At 35.2% G+C, this 10,526-nt stretch overlaps 2 long non-coding RNA genes across 2 annotated transcripts; both read right to left on the bottom strand.

The window, feature by feature from the left end:
- Positions 1-2,000: 2,000 nt before the first annotated feature.
- Positions 2,001-3,152, bottom strand: LOC122407782 (uncharacterized). The gene is made up of 3 exons (XR_006260278.1): positions 3,068-3,152; positions 2,410-2,830; positions 2,001-2,224 (listed from the first exon to the last, which is right to left on the bottom strand). It is a non-coding gene; the product is annotated as an uncharacterized lncRNA (long non-coding RNA).
- A 99-nt stretch (positions 3,153-3,251) lies between these two features.
- Positions 3,252-4,429, bottom strand: LOC122407873 (uncharacterized). Its single transcript, XR_006260301.1, has 3 exons — positions 4,274-4,429; positions 3,783-4,155; positions 3,252-3,336 (listed from the first exon to the last, which is right to left on the bottom strand). It is a non-coding gene; the product is annotated as an uncharacterized lncRNA (long non-coding RNA).
- Between the last annotated feature and the right edge of the window lie 6,097 nt (positions 4,430-10,526).

Genomic DNA, 10,526 nt, shown 5'->3' with positions numbered 1-10,526 from the left:
TCAATAGAAAATAGATATTCATTTGCTATAAATGCTGGGATTTAGATTTATTATGTTATCTCTTATTGGAGTGGGAATCAATAATTTAAACATTATTGTTTTTCTTCATCAAAGGTTTTAATTACTGTACAATCGGTATGTGTTGTTCTACTCTATCAAACAACCTATTGGAGATGAAGGAGAAAGTAAAATAAAAAATCATTCATACGTAGCTCGACATTTTTCCAAAATGTACAGTGACTCATAATTCTAGAATCGCACTTTTATTTAGCATCATGAACTTTTAATAGCAGACTATGTGTACTTTTATTTCAAAACACAGCCGAACTATGTAATATTACATTTCTATCATACTGTCAAGATGGATGAAAGGGAAAGCAATAATAAGAAAGTGTTCCTTTTTTAGAAAAGACATTTCGTCATTTATTTTTTGTCATTACAGGATACTCTTGTATACGAACTCCAGTCGGATAGACTTGGTTTTGCCAAGGGCTTCCGTAAGAACCTCGGTGCACGTTGGCCTCGTTTGGTTGAGAGGAAACCAGAAACGGAAACATGTCCTCCTGAGCGAAAGATCAGCTCAAAACCATCTACATTTATTGACCTGACGGAAACATAGAAGAATGAACATTTCTGATATACGGCAAAACTATATGAAGAGAGTGAGTAAGAGAGAGAACGCAAGAGAGAGAGAGAAAGAGAGAGAACGCAAGAGAGAGAGAGAGAGAAAGAGAGAGAACAAGTCCCGCATCGTGTTTTCGGCCCCAAACGATTCAGCGACTGTGACCAAAATTTTTCAAATGATGTAGACGAGAGAACGATGGCAAGAGGAATCACTCCATGATACTGAAAAAATATAAGAGTAGAGATCAATTCTTGACTTCAGTACTTTCTTCTTTTTATGAGTTGTTGGAAAAAAAAAATTTTATATCGGTTATGAAAGTGATTTAAAAATGTTTAATTATTTCTCGTAATTTAAACTTCGTTGAAAGTTGAAAGAAGGGAGTCAAACTCATGATTAATCAACTTTGTGCTCCTCTTTTTTTCATTGTCCTGAATTATTTTTAGTAAAAGTTCCCACATTTTGAATTTTTCTTCAATTCTTTAAATTATGGTCCTGATACTTTATAGAACGTCTCATATCCCTAGCGAAATAGCCGAAAGAAATTTGTAAAATAAACCATCGAGAGAGAATATCAAAGAGATCTTTTGTGTACTCGATTTTTCAACACTTTCTGTATATATTTTTAATATCATATTAAGTACATCGACTAACATTATTTATTTTTTTGAAAATATTATGGAGTGATTTTAAGTAAAACTGTTGCAATAATTGTTTCAACATTGAGAAAGATTTTGTTTCTATTTTTTTAAAAAGATGAAAGTACTTCCACATTCATATAGTTACATGAATAAAATCAAAACAGAATACTTTATTAATTTCAAATACATTTGCAATGAATCAGATTACTTGGTTCAATAACAAAGTAACATTTCTATACGTTGATTCGAAAAACTTACATTTTATCTGATGAACTCGTAAAATTTTCATGGCTTGCTTCAATAAATTTATGAGATTATTTAAATGTAACGTTTCAGATTTCGAACTACAATCACTTGATGCCAAATAAGAAATACACGGTTGATTTGCCGCTCGACAAAGGCGCCTCAAGGGATTTGAGAGTTCCGATAAAGAGTAAAAAAAATTAAATTCCAGACCCGTGTCAAGCTAAAAGAAAAGTAAGCTGATACTTTGTCTTTAACTTTAAAATATTATTAAGCGCTTAATGTTTAAGAGCGATTAAAAAAAAAAATTATCATTTTCTGATTACAGGTACAAATCTAGCAAGAACAAATGGCTCTTCTAGAAACTCCGTTTCTAGGCGACAAAAAATAAACATTTAAAAAAAAACGACGACGTGACTACCATTTATTTTAAGTTTTCATCAATATTTATCAACACCTCAACATAAAAAAAGCATCATAAATAATAAGCCGACAATTTTTGTTTTATTAATGACAAATCAAAATGCGTTTCTTAAATTACTCTAACTCAAAAGTATTAGTGCAAATGATCGTTTGTTCAATTGTTTTATTCTCTTATCCAAATATGCTATATTGTTGCGTATTGATTCCAAATTCGAGGCAAAACTTTCTTAAATTCCTTTAAGCAAGTCTTTGTTGCTGTCCAGTCCATTGGTTATGTCGGTTTGTAGTAGGAGCTCTAGTTGTGCCAGTAACGTATTTCCGACCATATGAAAAGAAAAAATAAAACATTTTAGTGCTTTGAAATTAGTCTGCAGTTGAAAAATTTGCTTCATTTTGAAAATTGGGATCACACCAATCTCGTGTGTCGCGGAAATGTTAACTCGATGACAAAATACTGAGAAATATTTTGGTGAATTTTACCTTGCTGATGGAAAGAGCTAAGAGCCAACATGCGATTGACCGTTTGAGGTACAATGATCGAGGAAGCTTCGTTTTTTTTTCATGATTTCGTACATCTCAATTTTTCGTTCTCTTTCTGTGTCCTGTTGAGCGGCCGATTTTTTCTGTGCTAATTTGTTCATTCGATGAAGAAGCATCGAGAGGCTACTCGCCATTGCTATGATCTGAATGCTGTTGAGTAAAGCCGATTTTGCGCTCAATTGCTGAACCACCTCGACGATTTCCTGGGTCTTCATAGTTTGAGACAATTTTCCAAGTTATGCGTTTTTAATACTCCAGACTTCGTTTGCGAATTTTATCCACTTCAGTAAATGCCGTTTTTTCCTCTCCAACTTTAGTCGAACCCGTTTGTTTGAATAGCTGAATCTGCAACGTCAATTGTCTAAAACAAAATAAAAGTCGGTCGTTCTTAAATTCTCGAATTTTAACATGTTCCAAAGTTATTTGTGGATTGTTTTACAAGGAATATTAATAAATTTGCAATTTGGGAATCGCTATGATCTTTACAAATTCAATGGTTTTTTGTTATTCAAATAATTCTAGTCACTTTTCGTTTAGAACTGTCTTTGGAAAAGAAAACTCCAGTGAATGTTTAATAATTGAATGGATCTTCACTCACTTTAAGCTGGCACCTTGAGGATCAGCGAAAGTCGCGACCAGATTGCTGCTAAGGTTTCTTGCAATTTCAGGAAATTCAATTTTTTTCCCCATTATCTCGACCTGGGACAGAATTTCTGCCATACTTTTTTGTTCTGCCTCATCGTTCGCTGTTTCTTTGAGTCTATTAATTTCTTCGAAACGATCTTTCAGCTCAAACTGCAAAAAGTCTCAGATTTTTGAATCGGTGTTTCTTGCTCTCCCTCACCTGGCAACTCCCAGTCTCCAAAACTGTTTTTCAATAAACGTAATTTTCATGACAATAGCGAAAAAATAATTCCTATTATTTTTAAACGTCCAATATAAAATTTGAGTAGAGCAAAGTTGTTATTATGCTTAGAACTCCCATAAAATAAAATTATAGTTCTTAACCAGAATTATAGTTCTTGAAATTCTGTCGGAAAAATCAACACCTTGGTTGAGAACACGTTTCCCCTTGAATTTATTGAAGGTTGTAGTAGCGCTTGTGTGCAAACGTTCAATAAAAATAAGCCAATAGTTTACTATCCCACAAACAGTTATGATTATTTTTTTTTTGTATTTGAATAATTTTTCATTTCAATTCCATTATAGAAAATAATAATAATTTCGCATCCAAAATTTTTCGAGAAAATCAGATTAATTGAAGTTTAATTAAAACTAAGGAGTAAATTACATTCAGTTATATGTTGTCTTACATGATTGAATCTTTAAGGTAATCCAAGAGTTTCGAATTTGTCATTTCCAAATGCAAATTCTTGAAAGGTTATTCTGGTGGTAGACAAAATAGGAATATCGATCTCGACGGTGAATCCTGGCAGTAGCTTCATAAGATGTCTAAGTTTACTGAAGTGTTTGAACAGTGCGGTCACTTCCAAAACATTTAGAAGCATGTCCACGGTCAATGAAAAATCCATATACATCGCTACTGTCGCTTTGATAGATTCACTACTTTCCTTGTATACAAGATTTTGACCTAAGAATGGACTTTCTCCTGCCTGAGCTTCCAGACATACTTCCTGATATCTGAGTATCAAGGGAAGGATTTGTGGAAACTCTTCTCATCGGAGGCTATGCGACAAATACAAAATATAGAAAATATTATAGAAACAATATTCTGTGTAAAATCAAATTAATTGAAATGATGAAAACTAAGGAGTAAATTACATTCACTTATATGTTGTCTTACCTGATTGAATCTTTAAAGTAACCCAAGAGCACTTGTAAGAGTTTCAAATTTGTCATTTCCAAATGCAAATTCATGAAAGGTTATTCTGGCGGTAACCGTAGACAAAATGGGAATATCGATCTCGACGATGAATCCTGACAGTAGCTTCATAAGAAGTCTAAGTTTACTGAAGTATTTGAACAGTGCGGTCACTTCCAAAACGTTTAGAGGCATGTCCACGGTCAATGAAAAATCCATACACATCGCTACTGTAGCTTTGACAGATTCACTACTTTCCTTGTATACGAGATTTTGACCTAAGAACAGACTTTCTCCTGCCTGAGCTTCCAGATATTCTTCCTAATATCTGAGCATCAAGGGGAGGATTTGAGAAAACTCTTCTCATCAGAGGCTATGTGAAAATACAAAATATGAATTAGTCCAATACATTACAATGATTCAGATCTATTATTATTGGCTTCGCTAAATAAATAATCAACCCTCAGTAAGGAACTGATGTTTATGCTGTTGAATTTTTTGTTTAAATACTACATAACATACCTTGTATAGTTTCATTCAATACGTAGTGAATCAGCGAGAACTTGTCCTGTAGTCGTCCAAATCTCCATACCAATCAAAAATCACTGAGGATCCGAAAATCGCCGTAGATCCATTTGAGCGTATTGCAATAGCACTTAAAATATTTCTTGTCGGAATGATGCGAAAAATCGTAAACCTGCCAACGAACATCGGACTGTAGATAGATCGTTTCTGAGCGGGTCTCATCCGACGTGATCGTACGCTTTTTCCTTGCGTTATAAACAATTTATTATGGGCAAGGGTTCTGAATTGCATATGCTAGCTGAATTTTATATACATTCCATTAAATGATCCATAAAATGATAAACGTTTTTTTCATTAATCCCGCACTTCGTTACATCGAAATTCCGTTTGTTTATACCATCAAAAACTAACAGATGGTTTTTTATATATAAGCATTTACCTTGCGTCCTAAGCAATTTTTTTATGACTAAGGGTTCTGAATTGCATATGCTCGCTGAACTTCATATATGTATTCCATTAAATAAATAATAATAGTTTTTTTTTATTAATCCCGCACTGCCGAACATCGAAACTCCGTTTTTTTATTACCATCAAAACTGACATATGGTATTATATATATATATATATATAGACATAGGCAATCAAGAACTTTATTCCGCTGGATCGGTACAGCGAGTGTTGTGACCAATCGCAACTCGCTACTTTTGTCGCCGGGGTACGAGGCTTCCATATCCATAGAAATGGGTTATAGCTGGCATCAAGAGGCCTTTGATGGTGTTCTATACAGACAAGGTAAATCCATAAATGTGTTAGTAACTTTTGCATAATCTTGAGCCTGTGCAAAGTTTTTTCTCAGCAATTACGCCACCGATCATACTGGTTTTGGGCGCAATCGAAAGAGAATTTCGTCATCAGTCTCCAGTTCAATTTTCAAAGCCTCAGACGACTTATGAGGTTTGTAATTCAAGAAAATAACTTGTCAATTTTACCCCCACCACCGCGAATCGTTTTATTCAGAGAAAGTATACTCGGCGAGAGCCTCAGGCCAGCAGACGACAGGGCTGTCAATGTACTTGTCCCGAGACTCTACCGAGTCTCTTGATAAGGCGAAATTCATGTCTCCGCTGAAAATCGACATTCTCCCATGATTTTCAATTCCAAATAGGCAAAAGAAACTGAAGAAATAGGGAAAAATTTCTCATTGCAATCGAGAGATGCCAAGGCAACGGTGTTTGAACTTCCAATTTCGTGAAATAACGAGTTTTTATCATGATATTGGATGTTATAAGCAGAAATTCATATCTCCGCTAAAAGTCTGGATTCTCCCATGATTTTCAATTTCAAAAAGGCGAAAGGAACTCAAGAAACGGTAAAAAAACTCACGTCCCTGGAGAGAAACCAAGGCAACGTTTTTTCACTTCCAATTTCGAGAAAAAACGAGTTTTTATCATGAAATTGTATGTTATAAGGCGAAATTCATGTCTCCGCTGAAAATCGACATTCTGCCATGATTTTCAATTCCAAATAGGCAAAAGAAACTGAAGAAATAGGGAAAAATTTCTCATTGCAATCGAGAGATGCTAAGGCAACGTGTTTGAACTTCCAATTTCGTGAAATAACGAGTTTTTATCATGATATTGGATGTTATAAGCAGAAATTCATATCTCCGCTAAAAGTCTCGATTCTCCCATGATTTTCAATTTCAAAAAGGCAAAAAGAACTCAAGAAACGGGAATAAAAACTCACGACTCTGGAGAGAAACCAAGGCAACGTTTTTTCACTTCCAATTTCGTGAAAAAACGAGTTTTTATCATGAAATTGTATGTTATAAGGCGAAATTCATGTCTCGGCCGAAAATCGACCTTCCACCATGATCTTCAGTTCCAAATAGGCAAAAGAAACTGAAGAAACAGGGAGAAATTTCTCATTGCCCTCGAGAGACGCCAAGGCAACGTGTTTTCACTTACAATTTCGTGAAATAACGAGTTTTTATCATGATATTGGATGTTATAAGCAGAAATTCATATCTCCGCTAAAAGTTGGGATTCTCCCATGATTTTCAATTTCAAATAGGTAAAAGGAACTCAAGAAACGGGAAAAAAACCTCACGATCCTGGAGAGAAACCAAGGCAACGTTTTTTCACTTCCAATTTCGTGAAAAAACGAGTTTTTATCATGAAATTGTATGTTATAAGGCGGAATTCATGTCTCCGCTGAAAATCGACCTTCCACCATGATCTTCAGTTCCAAATAGGCAAAAGAAACTGAAGAAACAGGGAGAAATTTCTCATTGCCCTCGAGAGGCGCCAAGTCAACGTGTTTTCACTTACAATTTCGTGAAATAACGAGTTTTTATCATGATACTGGATGTTATAAGCAGAAATTCATATCTCCGCTAAAAGTCTGGATTCTCCCATGATTTTCAATTTCAAAAAGGCGAAAGGAACTCAAGAAACGGTAAAAAAAACTCACGACCCTGGAGAGAAACCAAGGCAACGTTTTTTCACTTCCAATTTCGTGAAAAAACGAGTTTTTATCATGAAATTGTATGTTATAAGGCGAAATTCATGTCTCCGCTGAAAATCGACATTCTGCCATGATTTTCAATTCCAAATAGGCAAAAGAAACTGAAGAAATAGGGAAAAATTTCTCATTGCAATCGAGAGATGCCAAGGCAACGTGTTTTCACTTACAATTTCGTGAAATAACGAGTTTTTATCATGATATTGGATGTTATAAGCAGAAATTCATATCTCCGCTAAAAGTCTCGATTCTCCCATGATTTTCAATTTCAAAAAGGCAAAAAGAACTCAAGAAACGGGAATAAAAACTCACGACTCTGGAGAGAAACCAAGGCAACGTTTTTTCACTTCCAATTTCGTGAAAAAACGAGTTTTTATCATGAAATTGTATGTTATAAGGCGAAATTCATGTCTCCGCTGAAAATCGACCTTCCATCATGATCTTCAGTTCCAAATAGGCAAAAGAAACTGAAGAAACAGGGAGAAATTTCTCATTGCCCTCGAGAGAGGCCAAGGCAACGTGTTTTCACTTACAATTTCGTGAAATAACGAGTTTTTATCATGATATTGGATGTTATAAGCAGAAATTCATATCTCCGCTAAAAGTTGGGATTCTCCCATGATTTTCAATTTCAAATAGGTAAAAGGAACTCAAGAAACGGGAAAAAAACCTCACGATCCTGGAGAGAAACCAAGGCAACGTTTTTTCACTTCCAATTTCGTGAAAAAACGAGTTTTTATCATGAAATTGTATGTTATAAGGCGGAATTCATGTCTCCGCTGAAAATCGACCTTCCACCATGATCTTCAGTTCCAAATAGGCAAAAGAAACTGAAGAAACAGGGAGAAATTTCTCATTGCCCTCGAGAGGCGCCAAGGCAACGTGTTTTCACTTACAATTTCGTGAAATAACGAGTTTTTATCATGATATTGGATGTTATAAGCAGAAATTCATATCTCCGCTAAAAGTCTGGATTCTCCCATGATTTTCAATTTCAAAAAGGCGAAAGGAACTCAAGAAACGGTAAAAAAAACTCACGACCCTGGAGAGAAACCAAGGCAACGTTTTTTCACTTCCAATTTCGTGAAAAAACGAGTTATTATCATGAAATTGTATGTTATAAGGCGAAATTCATGTCTCCGCTGAAAATCGACATTCTGCCATGATTTTCAATTCCAAATAGGCAAAAGAAACTGAAGAAATAGGGAAAAATTTCTCATTGCAATCGAGAGATGCCAAGGCAACGTGTTTGAACTTCCAATTTCGTGAAATAACGAGTTTTTATCATGATATTGGATATTATAAGCAGAAATTCATATCTCCGCTAAAAGTCTGGATTCTCCCATGATTTTCAATTTCAAAAAGGCAAAAAGAACTCAAGAAACGGGAATAAAAACTCACGACTCTGGAGAGAAACCAAGGCAACGTTTTTTCACTTCCAATTTCGTGAAAAAACGAGTTTTTATCATGAAATTGTATGTTATAAGGCGAAATTCATGTCTCCGCTGAAAATCGACCTTCCACCATGATCTTCAGTTCCAAATAGGCAAAAGAAACTGAAGAAACAGGGAGAAATTTCTCATTGCCCTCGAGAGACGCCAAGGCAACGTGTTTTCACTTCCAATTTCGTGAAAAAACGAGTATTTATCATGATATCGGATGTTATAAGCAGAAATTCATAAAGTTGGGATTCTCCCATGATTTTCAATTTCAAATAGGCAAAAGGAACACAAGAAATGGGAAAAAAACCTCACGACCCTGGAGAGAAACCAAGGCAACGTTTTTTCACTTCCAATTTCGTGAAAAAACGAGTTTTTATCATGAAATTGTATGTTATAAGGCGAAATTCATGTCTCCGCTGAAAATCGACCTTCCACCATGATCTTCAGTTCCAAATAGGCAAAAGAAACTGAAGAAACAGGGAGAAATTTCTCATTGCCCTCGAGAGACGCCAAGGCAACGTGTTTTCACTTACAATTTCGTGAAATAACGAGTTTTTATCATGATACTGGATGTTATAAGCAGAAATTCATATCTCCGCTAAAAGTCTGGATTCTCCCATGATTTTCAATTTCAAAAAGGCAAAAAGAACTCAAGAAACGGAAAAAAAAACCTCACGACCCTAGAGAGAAACCAAGGCAACGTTTTTTCACTTCCAATTTCGTGAAATAACGAGTTTTTATCATGATATTGGATGTTATAAGCAGAAATTCATATCTCCGCTAAAAGTTGGGATTCTCCCATGATTTTCAATTTCAAATAGGTAAAAGGAACTCAAGAAACGGGAAAAAAACCTCACGATCCTGGAGAGAAACCAAGGCAACGTTTTTTCACTTCCAATTTCGTGAAAAAACGAGTTTTTATCATGAAATTGTATGTTATAAGGCGGAATTCATGTCTCCGCTGAAAATCGACCTTCCACCATGATCTTCAGTTCCAAATAGGCAAAAGAAACTGAAGAAACAGGGAGAAATTTCTCATTGCCCTCGAGAGGCGCCAAGTCAACGTGTTTTCACTTACAATTTCGTGAAATAACGAGTTTTTATCATGATACTGGATGTTATAAGCAGAAATTCATATCTCCGCTAAAAGTCTGGATTCTCCCATGATTTTCAATTTCAAAAAGGCGAAAGGAACTCAAGAAACGGTAAAAAAAACTCACGACCCTGGAGAGAAACCAAGGCAACGTTTTTTCACTTCCAATTTCGTGAAAAAACGAGTTTTTATCATGAAATTGTATGTTATAAGGCGAAATTCATGTCTCCGCTGAAAATCGACATTCTGCCATGATTTTCAATTCCAAATAGGCAAAAGAAACTGAAGAAATAGGGAAAAATTTCTCATTGCAATCGAGAGATGCCAAGGCAACGTGTTTTCACTTACAATTTCGTGAAATAACGAGTTTTTATCATGATATTGGATGTTATAAGCAGAAATTCATATCTCCGCTAAAAGTCTCGATTCTCCCATGATTTTCAATTTCAAAAAGGCAAAAAGAACTCAAGAAACGGGAATAAAAACTCACGACTCTGGAGAGAAACCAAGGCAACGTTTTTTCACTTCCAATTTCGTGAAAAAACGAGTTTTTATCATGAAATTGTATGTTATAAGGCGAAATTCATGTCTCCGCTGAAAATCGACCTTCCATCATGATCTTCAGTTCCAAATAGGCAAAAGAAACTGAAGA

Source organism: Venturia canescens, chromosome 3 (assembly GCF_019457755.1).
Source record: "Venturia canescens isolate UGA chromosome 3, ASM1945775v1, whole genome shotgun sequence".
Taxonomy (NCBI): Eukaryota; Metazoa; Arthropoda; class Insecta; order Hymenoptera; family Ichneumonidae; genus Venturia; species Venturia canescens.
This window is presented reverse-complemented; position numbering and strand designations above follow the sequence as displayed.